The sequence below is a fragment of the Rousettus aegyptiacus genome, unplaced genomic scaffold, assembly GCF_014176215.1.
Source record: "Rousettus aegyptiacus isolate mRouAeg1 unplaced genomic scaffold, mRouAeg1.p scaffold_m13_p_6, whole genome shotgun sequence".
NCBI classification, from domain to species: domain Eukaryota; kingdom Metazoa; phylum Chordata; class Mammalia; order Chiroptera; family Pteropodidae; genus Rousettus; species Rousettus aegyptiacus.
The window spans coordinates 48,639,637-48,664,329 of NW_023416309.1; the positions used below are offsets into that span (position 1 = coordinate 48,639,637).

Sequence of the window (24,693 nt, forward strand, 5' to 3'; positions counted from 1 at the left end):
AGGCTATTTTCTGGGGGTAGTACTGGGGAGAAGCATGGAGAGACTTCTAAACTTGTTTTTAATCTAACATCTTTACCTTTGTTTGGAAACAGAGAGAATACAGATGAAATCGTCCATCCAAAAGACTTCTGTACACCTTTCAGCTTCTAAAATTGTAGGGGATGCATCACTGAATTCGCTTGTGTTGAAGGGAATGAAGCCAAGCCAGTCACCCTGGGACCCTATGACTGACTTTATGCTTCCCTCAGATGAACACTGACTGACCTTTGCTCCAGAGTGATGGGCTGAGGCAGGTCTGATGAAGGGAGGGGAAGCTTTAACATGGATTCTGTCCTGGAGATCCCAGTAGGACATCTTTTCCCTAAATTCTTTTCTTCAAGGTCACTTAAAGGATAGAGCCAAGTAACATATCTTTTTTAAATATACTGTTTCTTAGAGAGTGGGGACATGCCTGGTGACCTCTCTCCCTTGGTTTGCCATCTCTGCTTCCCCTTTGTTTGGGAGCCTGTTTTATCATCTCTTCATTTTCAACCTTGTTTTGTCATTTTATTTTAGTTATGGCTCCTAAGTACCAAAAAGCCAGTTTGGGTATATTTTAAATCCAATACAAAAATCTTTATCCTTTAATGTGATGGCTTTGACCCATTCACCTTTATTGTGATCACTCAGCTGCTTGGACTTATTCTAACCATTTTCTTTCGTGTTTTTTTCACTTATCAAATCTTTCAACCTTTCCAACTTGCTTTGTGTTGAGCATAAGGGATGGGAGAAAGCATTCTGTTGCCTTTTTATCTCATACAAAGGCTACACATGGGTGCTTCCCTGAACTTCTCAGGTAATTCTGTCTTTATGTCCTGAGCATCCTAATCTCTTCCTATCCTGGAGAGCTAGGACAGAAAGGAAAGAACTGGGTGCTGAGCCAAGAAGAGAATGGAGTGTTGCTCCCCTGGTCTTTCTGCCCAAGCAGAAATAAGGGGAAAGGGCAAGGGATGAGATTAGAAAGAACAATAAGCAGAGAAGGTGGCAGCTGGTTTTGAGATCTACTAGACTGAGCCAGATAAAGCTTCACGATCTCAATGATAGAACTTGATTCATCATCTGGGGACTAGGCTTTGGTGACGGAGGGATTTCAGCCTCTCAGTTTTTAGGAATGGTAACAATAGAATAGGCTTTCTGTCTGCCTTTGCCTTCACTATCATCTTTTTCCTCCCATGATTGCAGCTAATGACCCAGCACTTGGAACCCAATCCCATGGCCTTCAGATGTCAGCAATTGCTTTTGGTTTCCAGATGAATCAGTCAGCCTGTAGCAATGCCAGCTTCTCCAATGGCTGGCCCAATAGACTAGTGGCCATACACTTGCCCTAAATTTGGCTGGGCTGTAGGAATAAGTGGTCAGAGCTGTCCTGAGAAGGCTGTGTATGTGTGTGGCCCAGCTGACAGCTCTTAAAGCAGGGCCTGGAGTACATGACCCATAATAAGCAGTTGTTTCATTCTTGTGCCTCCAGCTGGGAGTCAGGAACTTTATGGTATTTTAATGGATGAGGAAGAGTCCAGTGCCCTGGTGCTCTTTGACAGCTTGAGCGCTCCTTCCTAGCCTGGAAGAGCTATGCGCACAGACAAGTATGGACAGCACGAGGCAGAAGGGTCTTCAGCAGGGCCAGGGGGCTAGGATCACTGAGCTTGCTCATGCTGAGGAGAAAAAAGCCAAACCAGGCAGCCTGGGACCCTATGGCTGACTTCATGCTTTATTAAGATGGACACTGAGCTTTGCTCTAGAGTGACAGTCTGAGGCAGTGCCTGCTGCAAGCTGGTTTGGCCAAGACATAGAAAATACACAGGCTGGGCCAAGGGGAACCTTAACAGTCTCCACGCTTTGGCTGCTGTTGAGCCATCCAGAGGCCAGAGCCCCAGATGCCATTCAATGCGAATGACATTTACTCAAGACAAAGATCTCTGCTAGGGTGAGCTTTGGAGGCCAAGCACGATGAAACCACAGTCCTCTGGCCTTTAGAACATAACATGGTGCGAGGGGAGTGAGACTTAGGTGCGGACATTGGAAATCATCAGAAGAGCACGGACCGTGAGAATAGCAGCAGAAGGGTGTCTGTGGGCTTCAGAAGTCCGAGAATGCATGCAGAGAGCAGCTGGGGTGCCAGGCTTTGGTGCCTCTCCGGGCTTGAATCTCTATTTTGTTTCTGTTTACAGATTATGTGGCCTTTGGTAAGGCATTTTCTCTACCTATAAATAAACCCGATCGTATTTTGTGAACATTAAATGAGGTAATATCTGTGGAGTGATTAACACTGGGCAGGACATATAGTAAGGGCTCAATAAGTAAATGAAAGCTATTGTTATTCTTAGAGGACATGGTTATTTCAAGGCCACTGAGGCTTCTAAGGGAATAGAGAGAAAGAGAGAGAACATTTAGAGTAAGAGGAACAAAGAACATGAATACAAGTTAAGAAAAAGACTCACCTAGAATTTTTGGGGGCAGGGGGCTACACACACTCAATAAATATTGATTAAGTTACTAATGGCCAGGCAGCATGGAATACAATGGTGAACTAGGCAGAAGTAATCCCTGTTCTCAACTGGCCACTGTGGAGAAAGACTTGGGGAAAGGTGCCAAGATATTCCTTCAAATCCGATAATATTTAAGTCAAAGCTGAGGGCTTTGGTGTGGAGTGGACACCATTACATATCTTTGCAGAGTGACCTCTGTAGTTAATTGACAACATGGAACTTTCTGGAACTCCTGGAAAGTCCTACAACCTGGAACATCAATTACCATCTAATGTGAGAGGCACCTAAACCGCAGAATGGTGGACAATGTTTGTCTGCTCCTCCCCTAACTGAGTCACAATGGTGTTTCTCTGTGATATGACTACAACTCTAGGACGATCACTCCTTCTAGCCAATGATAGAGAGGAACAGGCATGTGACTCAGTTGAAGACAATGCAATGTGAGAAGCCGTAGATTGGAGGCTTCTGAAAAAGTCTGTCTTTCTTTTTATTGGAGAGTATCTAGAGAGTGTCTCTTGAGAGACACAACAGAGAAACACTTCACCCCGATTGCCACTGCCAGCTGTGTTACAATCACTAGAGAAACCTGCCTTAGGATGTTGTCAACTCCATGGATTCCAGATGGAAAGACCGGAAGAACACTGGTCCTTGATGATCTAGTTGACTGGCCAGAACCAACTTGGCAGCCCAGCTACCTCTGGACTTTCGGTATTTGGGATATAATACCTTCCTCAGTATTTTGAATGAAATTTTCTATTATTTGCACTCTAGTGCATCCTAATGGATGCACTTGATAAAACAGAACCAGACATTTATTTAATGATTATTTCTGCAGTTGGCTTTGTCAGGGCTTGTGTCCTCCCCAGAGGAAGCACACTCAGCTAAGCCCAATTATTGCTCATCGGACAGCCTGGAAGATGCTCCCAGGAACACTCATTCTTGTGTGGATGAAAACGCAAACCCTTTGGATTAAGTCAGGTTTAATAATAGCAAGCACTTTTCCAGACCTTGCAGATATGATCTGCAGATAAAAAGGATATAAGGGAAGAGGCAGAAATGATCAATTAAAATAGAATTCACTTGAAATCATAAAATGGGGAAACACACCTTTAAGATTTCATCTATCTCCAGGGAAGTCACTGTAGGTTTTGGAGAAGAGAGTGTTAGTTTTAGGCAGTTAGTCATGTTTTTCTTGCCACCATCTCATGTCTTCATAATTGCGTCTCTCCGTTATTCCTCTCTGACCGCCTCTCTTTTCATCTATTCATCTGTTTTAAAAACAAGTGAAACAACAAACTACTATCAGACAAATTCTGCAACTTCTGGCCACAGTTACTTTGGTAGAAATTTTATATTTTTATCCAACACACAGGCAAAAAGAAAGTTCTGATGTGAAAAGAAAGCCTCATGTGAGCCTTGCAATTCTCTGCCAAATGGCTCAAGCTTGCCCCACCTTTTTAATTTTACAAAATATTTGTGTTGTGTCTTCAAATTTCCATGGTACACCGGCAGGCTGGGTAATGGAAGGAAGGCCTGTGGGGATGAGGTGTCTGGCTTGGCCAGGCAGTGGGCTGCAGGTGCTTGGGAAGGGTGGCCAATGGGAGAGACTTCTTGGAACAAGCCTGACAAGTTACCGCTGGCCCAAGCCTACGGCCTCATCTCCCTCCAGCTCAGCCCCAGGTCACCAAAAGGAAATGTATTTAATTTTCAAATCCCTCCTAGAGCCAAAGAGAATTCCAGCAAAACAGCCATAAACGTTGAACGAGTCTTGTCTGATTTAGGAAAACATTCCATTGGATTTAAAATGAAATATCCTGTGACTAATCTCATGTAAGACTGGGAATGGGTCTAACTGTTCAATTTGGTGGTCAGCGAGGGGACTCCAGAGAGAGACCTTGTCCCTCCCTCGCACCACTTTGAGAACGACAATAAATCAGCCAGGACCAAGTTTTCAATCAAGGATTGCGAAGGGCTTGCCGTTTGATCCTCAAGACCCCCTTCTTCTCAATTTCTCATTGATTTCCCATCAAGAGAGTTTGTGCAACTGAATTCCCCACGCAATTCTGGCACTTTGTAAGCCAGTAAATAAATCCCAAATGTTAATTCTTATGAGGACGGTACTCCCTGCCAAGAAGTGAATAATGCACTGTGAAAGAAACAGCATCTTGCATGCTTGGATGAGGGAACAAGAAACAGTGGTGCAGAGGAAGTTATGAAGGAGGAAAAATCAGAAAGGGAGATGCAAAGGGAAGAGGAAGAAGACACGAAATTGCGTTGGAAAGTATTTGTCCTGTCACCTTGACTTGAGTGTGAGCTCCTTGTGGCCAGCACCAGGCAGTGACAACAACTAAGATTATTTAGTTCCACACAGCTGCCCTGTGTGGCGTGCTTTCCACATACACTCGTTTTCTCCTCACGATGATCTGAGAGGCAGGTTCTGCTGTTCTCCCCATTTACAGATGGAGAAACTAAGGCTCAGAGAAGTTAAACAATTTGCCCTACAGGATAGAGGAGGGATGGGGCACTTGCTGACTCAGGCCCACTGTGCTCTCTGCACCAGGAGGGGAATGTGAAGTGTGAGTCATCAACTATCCCAGTGTTCCCAGGATTAAAGGGGCTCTGGGAAGCAGAACTTTCAAAGCTAAAACCATGAATGTCCCAGACAAGTTGGGGCAAGTTGGCTGCCTTGGATCTGACACTGAATAACCTCCTTATGCAAGAGCTTTATTGGGAAAACAGGCACTGCCCTGGTAAGATAAACTGCCAAGTTGGTCTACCTGCAATCCTATTTCTTGCCTATAGGGCAACCCCTAAAATGCCCTCCTGATATATGACAAATGAAGGAAGAAATACAATAATGACATATGCTACTGTTATGTAACAAGACCAACAGTTTCCCTTGGAACACTCTTCTAGGCAAAAATGGGAGAAAATCGTCTTAAATTCCGGTACCAGAAAGTCTATAAGTAAATTATGATTTTTGTTTATTATTTATTAACCAGTGGCTCATTTTCAAGGCACAGAGGGACTCTTTCTGTTTACCCCTGGGACTGTGCAAGGCAGAAAAAAGAATTCTTATGCAGGGATTTTAGTTTCCATTTCTAGACCCCATTTTATAAGCAGAGACCTCTCTCGCCTGTGAATTATGCTACAATCAAGCCTTTCTCTTGGAGGAGTAAAGTCAATCTTGGAGTCCAGCCAATAATAATAGTTTCTACAACAAACAAAGCCACGCACTTCTAAACAGAGTTTTCACATATGTTATCTAACTTGAGCTCCTGGTACCCCCATGAAACAAACAGGGTATGTGGGACAAGTTCCATGTTCCCGAATTTAGCAAAGGTAAGCGATTTATGGAAGATCGCACATTTAGGGAGAGGTAGAGCTGAAAATCAAATCCGCACCTTCTGGTTTCACACTCTATGTGCTCTTTGCAACACCCTACTCTTACAGTGTCCGATAAATCTCATTATTTTAATACCGAAACGACCTTTGTGAGATCCTTGAAGGAAATGGATATATGAAAAGCAAATATATCTTTATATTTACAGAATTGATCACAGTGCTTGGCACACAGTAAGCAATCATTTCCCTACCGTGAGGCAGAAGGGTCAGGGAAAAGATAGGGCTCCAACATAAACCAGACGAAGTTTGAATGCTAGGCTAGCCGCCTACCGGTGAAACTCAGGGCAAGTCACTTAACCGCTTTGAGCTGACAGACCCTTACCAGGTCAGAGCTGTTGTGAGAGTTTATGATAATAGCTGAGGAGGGCTTGGCACACAGTAAGGGCTCCGTAAGAGGCAGCTGTTGTTGTTTTTAGGTCCCAGATTCTGGGCACTTCCTTACGCCCAGCCTGGTGATGGGAATGGACAAGCCGGGGCACAAAGCTCTAATCTCTGGAGGCACACGCTGGACCAGATGCTTTGTGACCTTCTGTCATGTTTAACTCACCTTTCCCACCAAAATGAGAGGGAATGCTCTCGATTCAGTCAACACATTTACAGTGCTGTTGGTGACCCCTTCCGTATGTGCCTGGGGCCAAGCTACAGGTGATAATTAGCTCCCAGAAAGTGGAAGGATATTAACTCCAGCATCTTGACTCCATTCCAATTGAGATAATTAAATAAAGTGCCCACAGGTGGATCCAGTTAATGAGGCATCCACTAGTTTGCTGCTGAGCCAGCCAAGCAGCAGTCATGGAGCTAGGCATGAGCTTAGCATGGATGGCTAAGCCCTGGGCATAACCAAAAGCACAGAGCACTACCTTCTCCTCTGTTCTCAACCCTGAGTGTGTTCCTGCCCTCAGCCCCACGGGCACATGGGTGCGCTGCGCTGGGAGTCTGGGACTTGGGCTCCAGGCTTGGCTGTGTCACTAGCTTAATGCATGAACTTAAGCAAGGATCTTCACTGTCCTGACTCCGTTTCCTCACTTAGGAAGGAAGCAGTTAAGGGGCAGCTCGTGAAACCGAATAAAGAGAGCTTAGGGACAACTGGACTGAATCTCATTCTCTCCTCCTCCTCTCTTTCTCAGTGTTGGTTTCTGCTTCTCCTTCTTCGCTTCTTTCTCTCCTCCAGCCTCATCCCCTCATTCTTCCGTAGGCTTCAGCAGCCATACTCATATCCTTTCAGTGATAACACAGGAGGCGGGCAGGCAGAGTAGGGCTTCCTCCCGGGTTCAATTTTTTAAATCCTAAGGACTTGGTTGGTCGACCTTGTGGTTCACCTTGTGGACTGATCGCTGTGACTAGCAGGGCACAAGAACTTGGCATTAATCCAGAGGCAGATCTATTGAGCTTATTGCCAGAAGCCACCCACCTGGGAATCTTCCGCAGTGACAGAAGTGTCACACACATTGACTTCTCCCTCTTCTAAGAAGCGGAAGCGTGTGTGTGTGTGTGTGTGTGTGTGTGTGCGCGCGCGCGCGCGCATGGGTGTGAGTGTGAGTCTTCTGGAACAGGAATATATATATATATATATATATATATATATATATATATTTCCTGGTGGAAATAATGCTATGAATGGTGATTATTCTTCCAGATCAGTCTACGAAGGGGTAAACTGAATGGCTGTAAACAAGCTGCTCACTCTCTATGAGCCTCAGTTTTCCCCTCTGGAAAATGGAAAATAATAATAGTCCTAGCTCATGGGTTGTTGAGGTAATTCAATAATTCAAGCAGACTCAGTTCTAAGCACACTGCCTGGGCAAAGGTAAGGGCTCAATAAACAGTAGCCATTGCTATTACAACGTGAAATACGGCTTGTGTGTGCTTTTATGAGTGGAAAACTTCACATATAAGGAAACAAGAGACCAATAAGACACCTGATAAAAACGCTTATTTTTCTTTATCTCAGGCACTGGTGGTTGTGTAAAGGCAGGTTTAATTAAAGGATGGTGAGAAGACTCTGACAGGAAACTCGGGGGTGCTTTCGAGGACCTGAAACCGTGAATGTGCTCTCTCTGGCTCATTTTGCTACTCACTTTCTTTTCTCTTTCCTGTCGCTGACATTACTCATTTGCTCTTTAGTAGTGTTTGAGACTTTTGAAGGGACGGGGGAGGGTTCAAACATAGGTCTGAGGGGGAAGAGAGAGATAAGAAGAAAAAATGGAAATAAATAGGACTAGCTCATTTTTTTTTTGGATGTGCCTAGAAAAGAGTGACACAGACATGGATAAAGAATAGGATAGAATAACCATCAGAATAGCTAACTAGCAGTCACTAGTTGCATGTGAGACAAAAAACTGGCTGAGATACAATTGAGTGAATTCTATACGGTGGAAGACAAAAGCAGGGTCTGGAACATGCATCATTCGCAAGGGAGTGGGTAGGGAGGACAGGTGTGGGGTTCCTGATGCTGCCCCCCAAATGGTGCAGGAGGTCACGAAAAGTTTTATGGTTCTTGAAGATCTCAAGGATGGTATGTCTCGAGAGGGAAGCAGCAGCCGTGTTTAACTGCGCCTTTCTTTATGTTCTCTGCTTGAGTTCCCTGCTTTGACCCTACGAATGCCCTGTCTGTCTCGGGAAGCATTGACATCTTGTCCACCACAGTGCTTGGTGCCATGCGAAATCCCCGACTGGCAGCTGATACTATTGGAGGCCGTGAGTACTCACAAATCGAAGTTGCTCCTAACAATTCTCTCTATGGATCAATCGAGGTGCTCCTAATACTGATATGCAAGACATCCTAGTTGACTCAGTAGATGGGAAAAGGAATCCCCTTGAGTGGTTTCATTCATTCATTCGTTCGTTCATTCACTCACTCACCCAACAAATATTTTCCTGGGGGCCTGCTGTTTATAAGGCTATGGTGAGTGCTGGGGACACATCAGTGAACAAGACGGGCAAAATCTTTGCCCTTCTGTAGATTATGTTCTGTTGGAGAAGAAAGATGAGAGACCACCAACTATACACAGCATGCAGAAAGTGCTACCAGTGAAAATACGGGAGAGTATATAAGAGTATTTAAAGAGTGCCTGAAAATTAGCGAAAAGTAAATATCTTGGTCCCTGTTCCAAAATTAAGATACACGTTTTTTTGAAACTTCACTTCTTTATTTCTCTTTCTTTCTTTCTTTCTTTCTTTCTTTCTTCTTTCTTTCTTTCTTTCTTTCTTCTCCTTCCCTTCCTTCCTTCCTTCCTTCCTTCCCTTCTTCCTTTCCTTCCTTTCTTTCTTTTCTTTCTTTCTTTCTTTCTTTTCTTTCTTTCTTTCTTTTGTCATAAAGGAGATATAGACTCAATATGGAAAACCTGGAAAACATAGAATGTATAAAGATACAAAAATCTCCCATAAATCACTGTTAAAACCACATTTATTTTATGCCTACTTGGCATCATATTGCATGTACTTTTGTAATGTGCTTTTTCACTTCAAATTACATGGTGAGGCTCTCCTCCAGTCATAAAAATTTAATTTAAAACATCATTTTAAATAACTGCATGATATGCCATTATATAGATGTAGCATAAATTATTTAATCATGTCCCTATTGTTGAACGTTCTGTTTGTTTCCAATCTTACAAATATGTTTCAATGACTCTCCTTGTTTCTAAATCTTTGTTTGAGATTCTGTTGGTTTCTTAGAATAGTTTCCTAGCCAGTCAGGCCACAAACACTTATTGAGCAATTATTATGTGCCAGCACATTTCCTTTCACTCTTGGAGCGATTCTTTTGGTAATATTAGGACCGCTTGTCTAAGCTACCCTTGATTTTGTGTACCTGACAAGGTGGGCCTGTTTGCCCTCATCTTGTCCTGGCCTCAGTTGCACCCAGGGCGCCCTGGTTTTATTTGGACTCCTCTCAGCATTAAGTCTGTTTTTCACCTTTATCTTGCATCTCTTGATACTTAATCTCTCAGGGACTGTCTGCTGTGCTCTCACATCCAGATTTTCTGTGTCTCGCCCATTTTTTTTTTTTTTTTTTTTTTTTTTTTTTACGGGCTGAGAATTGTGGCAGGAAGGGTCTCAGGAAATTGAACCAGGGTCTACCTCGAGTGTGTATGCATATGTCGGGACATGGGAAGAGAAGGGGGAGAAGCAGGCAATCCCAAAGTATCAGTGTATGGGAAGGTAGAAGGTGGAAGTCTATTGGGAAACAACCAGAAACTGGCCCAGCTGCCCCTTGACCATTTCTGTGAATGGAATGAAGGAAGATTGGGTTTCTAGGGCATGTCATTGATCTTTCTCATTGACTGTACCTAACTTGTAGACTTGAAAGCCTCTGGAAAATTCTGAGTATACTGTAATAGAATGACTGCATCGACGGCTCTAATTAATGGCCTCCCTGAATCCTTGCCCTTTGCCCTGTAACTTTGCGGTCCCTTCTCACTCAGATGAGACATGATTGGCCAATTGGATACTAGCAAATGTGATGCAAGTGGAGGTTTGGAAGTGCATGCCTATTTCCGCCAACACTCTTGTGCAACTGGCCTTGCTCTCCCTTACAACTCTGATGCTGCCGTAAGAATATAGCAGGGCTAGCCTATTGGAGGGCTGGAGAGCTATGAGGACCTAAGGCCATCCTAGACTAGCCAATCGGTCCCCTGCCAGTTTGGTGATCGGCCAAATGACCTATAAACTTGTGAGGGGGAAAAGCCATATATTAAGTTTTGGGATTGTTTGTTACTCAACTATAAGTAACTGGTAGACATTAGTGTAGAGAAAGGGAGGGCAATGGGGAAGAAGACGGAGGGTACAGCAACAGAATAAAGCAACCCAGCTCTGAATTCATAGTAAGCGCTGCTATGTAGCAGAAATTCACGCCTCCTCCCCACCCCCCATGGCTGCCTTTTGACCTTAGGGTTGAGTTTGTCTGCTTCTTCACTGTAGGGACACTCCCTTCTGGGTCTCCTGATGAGCAGTCCCAGGAACCAGAGCTGTCAACTCTTAGGGAGAACATGTGCCCAGGGACCAGCTCTTCTCAATTCTGAGGGAGGTTCAGGAAAGAGCTCTGGAGTCCCCTACACTGGGGACCTGCCCAGCAGTGGCCTGATTTCTTTTTGTCCTCATCTACACTTTTGCCTTACCCCTGTCTGTGTGGGTGATATCCTGAGCTCAGGTTTCACTTGTCAGCCCTCACCTAGAGCAGCCTATAAGAGACTATCCTGTTATGATTTCATTACAGTCCTCCAATGCCGAGCAGCACCAGTTTGGGGGCATGGGACTGATCCAGCATGGTTATCGAGCTGGATCAGTCCCCTTCCAGCACAAATCATGCCACCCCCACACTGTGTGCCTCCCCTGCCATGTATGTGCACAGGACTGCAAAAGGCATCCCTTGGGGAACTTGAAACATATAGGGGCAGCTTATTCAATGCATGTAAATGGCCATCCTTTCTGGTTTCTTTTTCCTCCAAGCTGACTTCCCAACTAGAGAAATGCAAGTCGCCCTCCACTCTTCCCTCGATATTACATGGTGGTTTCTATCTCATTATTATTGCATTATATGTAGCACATCTGTTACTGGTCAGGAGCCAACTATTTAATTCTATTAGATACATCTATACAGCGAAGTGATAATCTACACCAGGTTTGTGGAACAAGTACTTAATACTTGGCAGCGAGTAGCCAAAGACTTGATGCACAAGTAAGAGAATGTAGGAGGCCCGTCGTAGCTGAGGGTCACAGCGGCCAGAAAGCTTGGCTGCATTCTTCCCTGAACCAGCATTCCAGTGTGGGAAAGAAGTCAGTCATCGGCTTGTTCCAACATCTGCAAGATATTGATGGAGAACTACGGAGGTGGGGGTGGGAGGGGGGGAGAGGGGAAACGTTTACCTAACCAAATGCTAACTCTTCCAAGGGGACTCATGTCAGCGCAGACTAAATGATGTGAGAGTTTTAGGAACATGTGGTAGTATTTACCCCCCAAGAAACGGACATAGATTTGCATCTTGTTCGGTAACGGCAGAGCCTTAGACGTGCCTTCTGCAGTTGCCTGTGAGCTCCTACTCGTGTTTCCTGGCTTCATCTCCACACATCAGAGAATGGATTTGCGCTCGGCACTGGGGAACAGAAGTGGGTTCTGTGTGCTGGGACCTCCGGCCAGGACTCTGACCTCATGGAAATGCAGGTTGGAGCGGCTCCGCTCTCTCCTAAACACCTCATCTTACACAGGACAGTACACAGCCACGCTTGCTGCATTGCGTGTGAGCTGGCCAGCTTTTGTCAGCGCGTCCATCCAGCATCTTCACCCAGAGGGCTAGAGGGATGGGGAAGGAATGATGATAGGATCTATGTCTCGTTTCCTCTCTATCCAGAAGGAAGAGTCATTTTTTAAATCTTAAAATTGATGAAGGGAAGTAGAGAGGGGCAGGTCAAGGAGAAATCATGTCCCATATTTCATCGATTCCAAGTAAGATGTCATCCATTTTAAGATGTACGGTTATTTTACATACCACTAAGAAAAAAAAAAGTTAACTCTTCAACTATGACATGCCATCAGTTAAAAAACATCCCAATTTCAGAGATGCTAAAATATGGAGAGAAAAATGTGCATATTAAGACGTCCCACCCCAGGGCTCTCCCAAGACTGGCCGCTTATGATGGTGGGCAAATTAACCTCTCTGTGCTTCAATTTCCTCATCTGTGAAATGGGAATGGTGAAAGCATTCACCTCGTACAGATGTTGCAAGGATTAAGCATTAATGTATGTAAAGTGCTTAAAGGAAGTGCTATGTGTTTACTAATTATGTGACCTTGAACATGTTGCTTAATATCTCTGAGCCTGTTTCCTCAGCTCCAGAATGCAGGTGGCAATACCATTCTGTTCATTTTCATTTGCTGTGGAACACCGTTTGCTCTCGCACTAGCCAGGGATGTGGGAGAATAGGGTAGCTGTTGAAAGGAAAGAGTTCACCGTAGAGAGTGGACTCACATGTCAGCAAGATAACTCATCCTTCCTTGTTGAACCTGCTGGCCATGGCAGGCTGTCCTCCCTTTCAGGGGTTCAGGGGAAAGACCTGGTTTGTCACTGGCTACTTGTTTTTGCAGTTGACATGAACTACAATTTACTTAGGATCTCAAATATGGCAGATTTTTGCCCTTTGTCCTTGAGTTGCTTTAATAATTATTTGCCAAACAGTTTCATATTTAGTATCATGGCTAATATTCTTAATGGCCCTGTAAGGAAGGTAGAATAAGTATTATGATTCCCATTTATCGAAGGAGGAAACAAGGCTAGAGAAATAAAATGACGGCCCCAAGTCACAGAAAGCTGGTTATGTTTGAGTGGTATACTGGACTCATGAATGCTTATATTCAGTGCCTCTTCCTGCAATAGCAACCCCTTCCAACCCTCCCACTCCCCCACTCCTTCTACCCACGCCCCATCCCCCCCCCCCCCCCTGCAAGATGATTATACATTCCTTCCTGTTGATACTAGGCTTAGCCAGGTGACTTCATTTGGGCAGTGAAATGTGAGCTCTACCCAAGAAGAAGCTGTGAGAGCTATGCTTGATTTGCCATATGTCTTTTCTTCTGCCACAACATTGGTAAAGTTCCAGGTAGAACTTTTTGGAAGTTCTTCATCAACTGGGTCCAGTGGTGAGGACAACAGGGAGCTGCAGTTGGCCCACAGCGAACTTGCAGCATGAGCAAGAAACAAACCTTTGTGTTGGTTATAAGCCATTGAGATTATGGAAATGTATGTTACTACAGCACAACCTAGCCTGTTCTAACTGATATGGTCTATTTTCCAAAACATACCTTCTGTCCTCCATGAAACATTTGCTCCCTTAGAAGAGGGTGCCTCAAGTGGCCTGATAATGGTGACCTCTGCTTCTTATTTTAGCACGCACCTGTCTTCTTTATATAATCCTGTCTTTATATTACCTCTCTGTGAGCACAAAATCAAATAATTCTGATCATGCACTAAAGTAGTACAGTTTTAATCATGGATGCCTTTTGTTATGAGTTTAATTATGCCCACTCCTGCCAATTCATACACCGAAGTCCTAATCCTTGGTAACTCAAAAAATGTGACCTTCTTTGGAGATAGAGTCTTTACAAAGGTAATCAAGTTAAATCAAGGTCATTAGGGTTGGGCTCTAATCCAGTATGACTGGTATTCTTAGAAAAGAGGGAGATTTTACACAGAGACACGCATTCAGGGAGAACGCCACGTGAACATGAAGATAGCCAACCACAAGCCAAGGAGAGAGGCCTGGAACAGCTCTCCCTCTCACAGCCCTCGGAGGGGACCAACCCTGCCAACACCTCCGTTTCAGACTTCTAGCCTCCAGAAATGTGAGACAATATGTCTTCTGTTACTTAAGCCAAACACTTCGTGACACTTTGTTATGGCAGCCCTCATTTTTTTAAGATCATGGAAGTGGTAGCAAATTAGATCAGAATCAGAAGAAATTTGGAAAATAAAAAGTGGGGGCGGGGGGAGGGAGAGACACTCCAGGCAAAGATGATGTGGTATCAGAGACATCTGGAGTGGGAAACATACCTTGTGAGCTTGAGGCCGGGCAGGTATACTAGCTCCACTCATGTGTGGGGTGGGAGATGGTAGGAGAAGGCAGGTCAAGGCCAGGTCATGGGAGGAAGCCCTTATTCTTGATGAATAGCCCAACACTGAATGCTTTCAGTTTTGAGAAGCAGAAACAGTTACAGCTTTCTGAGGAAGAATTCTCTGGTGGATTTGGGATTTGCAACTGGTCAAAATTTAATCAGGACCAAGTCTCGTGGAGCAAAGGAAATCATAAGTTGGGACAAAAAGTAATAAATTAATGAACATATTTCTAGAGTGGTTGGCTTATGTGAAATAAATCAATCTCCCTCTGGCTACAGGTCAAACTTCTGATATGTGTCCTCACTTGGCAGTGATACCTCAACCAGCACCCCAGGAACTGAATCCAAGCAGATCCATCTCTCCAGATCCTGGTGTCAGCCCCGTTCCTGAGTCAGTCTGCCCAAGTTAGGCAGAACATTGCACTTCTGACCGGGGGGCCTGCAAGGATTCGTGCTCCTCTGGACCTGCCAGTGGGGAGCCCAGCTTGGGCCTGATCTTCCGTGATGGCCCCACCTATGCCCACATGACATAGCTTCTGTCCGCCTTCCTGGTTTTCCATTCCAGTTTTCCCACCACTCAGTTCAGAGCACTGAGTATCAGCCGAGTGCCTTCGGCCGTGCTGCCCCGGCCCCAGCAGGCTTCCTTCAGACAGTATGGACCCTGTGCCTGGGGAACTATGGCGACATATTCCACTCCCCGGATCCAGCTTCCACGAACACCGACTCCATTCAGTCTGGGTTGGCTGGGTCAGTTTGCATAATATAAAATTAGACAATGGGTTACCCTTCTGAAAGGCACCCTGGGTCAGTTTCCAGTTGGCTGCCCTGCCTAGACTACCAAGGACTCGAATCCTTCCCTTGGAGCTCCTTTCCCCAAGATATGACCATGAAATTTCCTTTCCAGGGAGAAGGCGCTGGCCGGCTCACTCGGGATCCTCGGATTCATACGGAGGGCTACGTGCCTAGTTTCGAAGGTGCCTGGGGACCTCCAGATAAATGATGGCACTCAGGAGCCAGGGCTCACGTTACCGCGGAGCTGCCCACAACTGGCTTTCCTCACCCGAAGTGCCTTGGCAGCGGGGCCCCTTCCAGCTGCATGTCTCTTGCCTAATGGGGAGCCGGTCCAGGGCTCTGGAGCGAAGGCCCCGAGATCCAAATCCCACTCTGAGCCAGTGAGTGACAAGCAGCTAATTTCCAAAGCTGTGCAGCGGATATTTTTTCTTCCTTCAGCCCTCTGGGAGAGAAAACGATGCAAATGAAATACCCCAAGGAGGAGTAGCTTGTTGTAATTTATGATTAATCTTGAAAAACCACATGAGCTAAGCATTCCAGGCCTGGAGCTAACCTAAAACCAGGAACATGATACCACTCACTCACAGGCCCGCTAGCTGGCTCCCTGCCTCTCCCCACCCCTTCCCGCCCAAATCCTAGGTGTGGTCACACAATGCAGATCCCTTGCCGCTCAAGCCAGCAGAGGATAACTTTGTTGGGAGCAGCTCAGAAAAAAAGCCACCCTGGGGTCTGTCTTGGAGAAAAGTTCCTCTAATCAGAATAATTGCCCAATGCATTTTCATAACATTTTGCTTTTTCAAATACTTGATTTTATTCTTCACGGCAGCCTCGTGTTGGAGAGCATCTCATCCCCTCCAGTTCGTGTTTGGGCCTATGACTGAACACGGATGAAAATAGCGATGGGACATGGTATCTGGGGACCATCCCGCCCCTTCGGAAGTAGGGCATGTAGGTGTCCTGAAGAGGGTTCTCTCCTAGGTGTTCACCTCGGACTGTGAGCAGGTCATTTTACTCCTCAGGCTTCTGTTCTTTGTCTCAAAAATGGGACTGACATTGTCTGCCCCGCCTCCGAGATTGCTTGGGAAAATGGAGTCACCGTGGCAATAACGTCATGTATTTGTGCCTCAGTTCTCCCTCTTGGGGGATTTCTAATGAAAATTCAATAAGCTAATGGATGTAAGTGCTTAAGATCATGTTTGCACACAACATATTCCGAATAAGTGTTGGGCATTATTTTTATTAGTTTTGAAAGAAGCCACACTAAAGATGGTAAAAAGGCACCAACAGAAAGATGATCAAGACGGCACCAACCAAAGCATGAATCACCTCCTCTTGTTAGAGCTCTTAAGAGGTTTCCCCTGAGCAGTCAGTCCTGCGAGGAGTTCTTTATATTCAGACTGCAACTGGCTGCCGCCCTCACACACCCAACTCACCTGGCAGTGAAGTAGGATGGTCCGATAGGGATGTTTTGGGTCCGGGGACATTTTCGACATGGCCCTATTGAGGCTGAGCCATCAATTAACAAGTAACGAGGACAATTGATCTGCAGCCCCTCTCCCTTCCTGAACTCAATCTTGTCCTTGAAACTCACCCTCTTAGAGTTGAGGAGGAAGTGTTGCTATCTTTACTTGTCTTGTTAATAATTTTTTTTTTTTTAATTGCAAGTTCACGCATCTGTTTTCTAGGCTGTTTTGGAAAATCCGGGTCAGCGTGGTGATGTCAGATGTCTGTCTTCTCCGTAGACCACCCAGTCTTCTGGCGCTGACTGCAGGGTCACTGGCCTAAAAGGTTCTATGGAGGTAAGTCAAGGGCGGTGCGGGACCAGTTTTAGCCTTAGGAGAAGGAAGTAGCGTTATTGGCCACCAGCTCGGGAAAGCCCGAATTGGGGTGCTGGGGTGTCCAGGATTGGAAGGCATTTAGATTCATTGGCCACCACTTACAGCTTCGTTCCCAACTCTGATTTTAATTAGCTGCTTCCGGGTTTAATCTCCCAAATGTTCTGCCTCCATCCTCATTTAATCCTGCAGTCTGATGGGCCCTTATTTATGCACGTCAATACTGTTTACAAACATGAAAGCCGCCCAGCAGTGTTTGAACTTTAGGCACCACCATTGGTTATCAATAAAGAATGGCAGACTTGCAGGTGGCACATCAATACGACCTGGTCAATATTCCACACACAGGCAAGATCTAGGCCTTTCTGCATGGTCTGGGGGAGAACGGTGCAGTTGGCAGGGACTCAGGGACATTTGTCTTGGCCCTCTAGTACAACCATCTTCTTTCCCATTCTGAGTCACTCAGTGATCTCCTGTGGGGTTGGTCTGGTTACTGAAGAAGCTTCCTGTTGTAGCTGAGGAGAAAGCCACCATTTGGAAGAAAATCTTTTTCTCAGTAGATGCAGAGGGCCACGGTCCGCATGCGGCACTAGACTTGGAGTCAGTTTTCTGCCAGCCTCCCACACTTTCAAGTATGATTTGGGATGAGTCAGAAGCTCTCTTGGCCTCCGTTTTTAGTCCAGAAAATCTCCATCTCAGTGGTTAAGCATGATAACACGTACGAAAGTGTGTTTGTGAGCTGCGAAGGGTCACACGTGTTGTGCAGTGGTTTCTGGAGCCAGACAGACAGAGGTTCCATGTCCAGCTCCGCCACTCACTGACTGGGTGTCCTCTAGTGATTTATACAACCCCTCTAACCCTTAATTTACCCAGCTGATGAATAGACTTAAGTGTGACCAACCTGGAAGATTGTTTGAGGACTAAATGGAATTAAACATTAAAGACTATTGTAGCCTAGTACTTGGACCTAAGAAACACTTAATACATATTAACTGTTGCTCCAGTATGTTGGCTAATTCCATTAAATTATTATTATCATTATAACTATTACAATTCCCAGGTCTGCCATTTCTTAGCTAAGTGACCTTGGAACACTTAATTTCCTCCCTGAGCTCTGGTTTCTTCAGATGTGAAATCCAATTTGTAACATTAACCCCTCAAGATTCTCTGAGAATTAAAGGAAAATATTGTATAATCCATGGACCAGTCTAGCCTATGTTAGGTGCTCAGTGCATGTTAGTTCTCTTGCCCTAAGTTTTGTTTTCTCTCTTAAGCTTCTATGGAGAGATGCAAGCCTCCTTTCTTTTTGCAATATTCTTTGCATATCTGAAGGAAGCATGTTTAGCCATTTAATTACAAGCCAGGGTTGGAAAATCGCTCCACTCGGGAAGGGCAAGCTTTCTAGGCGCAGGTGTCGGGATGTGAGAACATGGCCGCCTGGCCTCAGGGAGTAGCTCTGGAGGGCACTGTCCACGAGCACCCTATGAGTTTTTCATTTTTGTTTTATTGTCACTTCCACGTCTCCTTTCTTCTCTCCATGTTCCATAATGTAATCTGTGGGGAGTGGCTTTATTAATTCAGGACTTCATTTTCAAAAGTTCCCACCTGAGACTCCAACTTCCAAGGGGGTGAGTCCCACAGCCTATGTTTTATGTAACTGAGAAATTGTGTTTCTAAGTCTTCTGCCTTCAGATCCCCCCAAGCTACATGTACATGTTTAGCATCTGTTGATGCACTGAGAGGACCCAGGTTTTTATTGAGTGTTTTGACTTCCTGGGTGGCTTGGGACTAGCACATTCCCCAACTGCAATGACTGCTAAACAAACAAATATCTGCCTTCCAAGAGGGCGACCAACTTATCTTGATTTGCTTGAGACTTTCCTCCTTTGAGTACTGAAAGACTGTGCCCAAGGACCCCTCAGTCCTGGGTGCACTATCACGGTTGATCACCCTTCCTTACAGAGTGGCCAAATTATCTTCCCTTTCAGCTGATGATGAAACAAAAGAAACTCAGGACTAATTGTGGGGTTTCTCTAGCAGAAAGGAATGGGGACACTCAAAGAGATCCTGGGCTCCCTGCTCTGAGAACTGAGACTTAGCTTCTCTTCCTTCAGAGAGCATAGGAGGCAGGTCCCTTCCTAGGAGGAATTCTGTAGAAAGTGCTAGGTGGTATGAATGGTAAACTGGGGCATACCATTCAACTTCTTATGAAACATTAACACCCATTTTTCCTCCACCCCACAGTCCTCCTTCGAGTCTTATTTGTGAGACCCACAGGGTAGAGCAGTGCCCAAATAAATATGAAGAGAATTTTGATATCTTTCTGAGCTTAAGAGTCATAAAAACTCTAGTCTCAGAGAAAGAACAGCAGAAACCACTCTACCAAATATGTTAGAGAAATCTGAGAATAATTTAAACATAAGCAAAGCAAACCAAGTTAAAGATACTGAAGATAAGATCCTGGTGTAGCTGATGTTTCTGTGGACTTTAGAATTTAAAAGACCGAAGTGGAAGAGGAAAGCAAATACAGTAGCTAATGTTTCCTGAGTAGTTGGTGCGTGTCAGGCTCTGCTCTAATCGCTTACGGGCCTTATCTCGTTTCCTCCCCACGGCGGCCCCAAGAGAAAGGTGCTATTATTATTTGTATTTCGAAGATGAAAACATGAGTTTCAAAGATGTTGAAGTGACTGATCTAAGGTTGCACAACTAGCAAGTGTCAAGGCCAGAAAGTAGATGTTGGTCATCAGGGCTCAGAGACGTGGTCTTGACCAGCGTGCTGTACCGCCTGCCACTGACGTGTCTTTCCAGCACGATCAACCTCACCAACTATCCCCATAGATTTTCACCATGATTTCCTGAAAACCCTTCAGAGATGCTTTGCTCAGGATGACTTCAAGGGGTCAGTTGTTATTTTAACTCTGGCTGGCAAGTGTGTGCGCGTGCGCGTGTGCGTGCGTGTGCGCACACACACACCCCCCCACAGATATATGCACCTATGAGTAAAAATGCAGAGATTCATGTGGAATCACTATAAAACATGCAGCTTTTCTTTTAACTTGGGGCTTTCCGTGCGCACGTTTCAGTGACCCTGAGCCAGAAGTTGGGTGCAGCGGTCCAAATTTTGAGGGCTCTCATAAGGAGATTGGGAGGGAAGCAATGAAAGGTGCTAGAGTTGAAGGAGAGACAAGCACATGGCAGAAGGCTCTGGGTGGGTCACGGTCCCTCTCTCTCAAGTCTTAAGGAGAGTTATGATTAGAGGCCTTGGAAACAGCAAGGAACCAAAAATCAGCTTGGGGCCAACCTGAGGCATCACCCCAGGAGCAGACACACAGGTCTTCACCAGAGAAAGCTGGGAATTGGAAGACTTTGGGAGGAGGGCTCTGGACTTGTGGCTGAGCTGGAAGGGCAGACTGTTGAATTGGGAGTGTGAGTCAAGTTCACCTAAATCTCTCAGGGTATGATGGTCCCATGCAGTGTCTGGGTCATACACATTCTTCAAGACCCCAAGCTTGTGGCCATATGATTTCAGAATTCAAGACTGGTAGCCCACAAGAATGCTGTCCAAATATCTCTGCCTGAACCTCAGGGGCTAGCAAAATCTGACTCTGTCACAAAAGTCTTTTGAGTTTCTCTCCTTTTCCTCCCCGCCCCACCCGCCTCAGTTTCTCTCCCTGCTTCTGCTCATCCTTCCTCCCCTACCAACCAAAAAATATCCACCAGTTTGTCAAATATTTGGGGCTTGCCAGCTCCCAGAAGCAGTGTGAACTGAAGGTAGGGAGTTGAAACTTTGAATGTTTTCTCCCCTAATTGGATGTAAAAACCAAAGACAACACCAGGAACGTGTGATTGAGAGTTCGGAGATACTTCCTGGAGGTACTCACCTTCAGCACTAAATTTCTGGAGTCCTCTACGAGCTGGAAGGTACTTTGTGTACCTTGAGGAAGACTATTCCTCAGTGGGACGGTGCAAACCGCTGTGTCTGGAGCTTGTTCTCTGAAATCCTGGAAAAGTTTTCTTAAATTTCAACAAGTCACTGCTGGGCCTTGTAGACAGTAACTACCTCTTTACTCAAATGGGAGGCAATGTGCAGCTTTTGAGAACACCATCATCATAAGGTAACACATTAGGCAAATCTGGACATTTTTCCTCCCCCTCCCCCAGCTACCTTTTTTTTCTTGCTAATTGGCAGAAAATTAATGAACGAGGCACTGATTGAGCAGATGCTCTTCATGGAAAAAGGCAGAATTGGAGTTTTCCTTGTCTTCTTTTTTTTGAACACATCAAGAAGGTAGTAACATGTGGCAGGTCAAAAATTAAGAGAAGGTAACAGTACAGATTGTAAAGAACACAAAGGAGTTGGGGTGTGTGTGTGTGTGTGTGTGTGTGCGCGTGTGCGTGTGCGTGTGTGTGTGTTTTCTCTTTTGTTTTAACTTCCTTGCATCTGTTTTTTTTTTTTAAAGCTCATATTCGGCTGTAGCTCATAATTAGCAGCTAGGCCTCTGGGACCTAATTAACCAATTCAATTAACAAAAAAAGCACACAAGTCACCCTGACATTTGTCAGCCATTAGGAGGGATGTCAGACTGGCAGTTTCAGCCAAAACATGAATGGTGATTAGCTCATTTGTGACTCATTTTACTCCACTATTCTCTCGGAGAAGCCACCTCTAAGCCACACTGCCCAGAGCTGTGGACCAGAAGCTTGACCTTCAAAGGTCAATAGAAGGCTTCCTCCGAGCTCTCCCACTGGGTCAAGGGGCCCCATCTCAGTCTTAGCTTAGGTGTACCTACACTTTTCCCAAGGTCCCACTAAGTCTCTTTGGATAAGCCCCATACTCTTGGCTATTTCTCCATGGGATGAGAATTCAGCAAAGGCTTCTTTATTAGGGATGAGGCTTTTCAAATCTTATTACTATTATGATTTTTGGCCTGCTGACTCCCAGATTTACTTCCTGTGCTTGGTAGGGTTGCTGCAGTCAGCTGTGGCAAGCAGTTTCTTCATTTGGGCACTGCCTTTGTTCTTGGAGTTGATTAAACCCAGTATCTTATATGATGCAGACAGGTATTTCTGCAGTAACATGGCTATCTTTGCCTCTGATCTTCCTTAATTTAACTCCACTTCCCCACAAGCCTTGATTTAATAATAAGCAAGGAAGCTTGTGTAAATAAAAAGCTCAGGTACCTGGGTCAACAGATAAAGGGGAAGATAGTGAGGTCCTGAGACAAGGTTGTATGCCTTCCAATGTGTTCCATCCCCTTACCTGAGGCAGTACCCATGGAAGTTTCCAAAGGCTTGTTTCGCCAGCCTGAAGAAATAATAATCACCAGGTACCATTTAGAGGTTGTGCTCAGCTGCATGTAAGGGAAAGTTCAAGTGACGGGGACTTAAACATATGAAGATTTAGTGTCCTCATCTGACAAGAAGTCCTGAGGGAGGCAACTAAGGGCTGGTACAGGTGCTCCACAACTTAACCAGCTCCTCCACCTGACCTCTATCCTCTGTCTCACTTTCCTTAGCACCTGGCGTTTGTCTTCATGCTTGCAAGATGGCGGCTCTCACACTTCCAGGCATTGCAACTGTATTCCAAGAAGGAAGAAGAGGAAAATAGCTCCCTGGGAAGACTTACGCAGCATATGTCCATTTTTGATGGACCAGAACTGTGGCTTATGGCCACCCTAACACAAGGGATACTGGGAAATCAGGATTTTCTTGGCTGAATATACTGTTGCCCTGAACGAAATTGTGATTGTGTTTATAAGGAAGAGGGGAGGATAGATATGGGTAAACTAGTCTCATCTACCATACTCATTTATTAAGTCTCCAGCAGGGGATCACATTTTCTTTGCAAGAACCCTGAAGGCAGGCAATAATATCCATGTTGGACAAATGAGACAAGGATTCTCAGAAAGGTTATATAGTGCGCCTAAGGTAAATGACAGTGCAATGGCTGGGATTCAGAAGTGCTGGACCCGAAGCCTTCTGCCAGTGCAATCTCTAAACGATACCTGGTGATTTTTTTTTCTGCCAGCACCACTGTGTGCTAGCCATGGGTCCCTGAAGACTTAATTCATAGCCACGTAGCCGGACTCTCTGATGATCAAGATTTTGCCCAGTTGAAAAACTGGGGATGGAAAACTCAGAAGATGCTCTTGACCTTTCAGCCTGCTTCTGCTGTTTACCTGGTTCCAAGCCATATGCTAATCATCACACATATGGGTTTCATTTCCCTCAGAGCTTGCCCAAGTAAGCCCCCTAAGCCACCTTGCTTGTCACCCTCTTCCCCTTTCCTCCAGCCTGCAACCCCCCAGCTCACACACAATATTGACCCATTCAACTAGGAGACACCCCGGGCTGTGCAATTAGGCTGGAGGCAAAAACGGACCCTATTTTTAAAGGCGACCTCCTACCATCTTGAAATAAGACATCATTAATTGCAGGCCCTATTGATTCATTACCATGAAACAGCTTGGACTGCTTGCCTATAGCCTAACCTTTCTCAACAGAGGGAGCTGGACATTCTTTGCAGGTAATCTACAGGGCCCAACAGCAAATACCTAGAATCGGGACTATTCATGTATGAACAATGTAGCAGCTCCTTGTTGTTACCTTCATTGTTCCCTCACAAAGAGCTGCGGGCAGGTTAAATCTATTTTAGCTGAGAAAGCTCTACAGAAACTCTTGCTACCGAGCATTTGATACTGATCACAGAGTCACATCAGGGAACAACGGCTGAAAGGAGAAAGTCATTTTTACTGCTGAACTTGAGAGGCAAAAATCCTCTCCTCTGCTCCAGCTCCCCAGGATTCAGGCCTCTCAGGGGAAGGGAGGATTTTGTTTTGTTTTTCATGCAACTCAATGAGAGTGGGTTTCTAAAGGGGGCAGTGGTGTGGATGGTCAGGGAGAAATATAAATAAATATGACACAATGTCACGTTCAGGCAACACATGTGAACTCTGGATTCATTCAATTAACAAAAACATGTTCCCAGGGGAATCGAGTTTGTGAGTGTGAACCGTAAGAAAGGGCGTGGCAGCTCAAGAGTTGGTGCCTAAGTGGTACCATTTGGAACAACGAATCTAGTGTAGGAAAACAGGGACCTGCTTCCGCCCTGGATTTGCCTCTTTTCAGCTGGGCAGTGGAAGTCACTAGCTCAACTCACCGTCTCCCTGCAAAGGGTGAGACCATTGGAATGGTCCTTTTGAGATTTCTGTAATGTCCATCACGGGTGAGGGCAAGAAAGTAATGGAGAGATGGAATTCGTAAGAAAACAGATATCTGGGTAAGGCTTAAGATAGGAAAAGACCAACAAGCTTTTATGGATGGCTCTTAGAGGTCACGCCCTTCCCCCTCACCAACTCGAGAGGGCAAGTTTTAGTCGGATTCTCCCAATGATGGAGGCTGTTGGTAATGCAATTTAGACCATACAAACCATATCAACCTGAAAGGCGCTCTCCTGCAGGAGGCTTGATGTCTTTTTTGTGGGTTTTTGAATCATGCTCTGTGTTCTTACCTAACATATTTCCTGAGAG

The 24,693-nt window shown here is 45.3% G+C and overlaps 1 long non-coding RNA gene across 2 annotated transcripts; it reads left to right on the forward strand.

The window, feature by feature from the left end:
- The first annotated feature begins 8,368 nt into the window (after positions 1 to 8,368).
- On the forward strand, positions 8,369 to 24,294 carry LOC118604023. Of its 2 annotated transcripts, none has more exons than XR_004951627.1 (3): positions 8,369 to 8,627; positions 17,015 to 17,128; positions 22,681 to 24,294. It is a non-coding gene; the product is annotated as an uncharacterized LOC118604023 (long non-coding RNA). The 2 variants fall into 2 exon arrangements; XR_004951628.1 differs by lacking the exon at positions 8,369 to 8,627 and adding an exon at positions 14,982 to 15,709.
- The last annotated feature ends 399 nt before the right edge of the window (positions 24,295 to 24,693 follow it).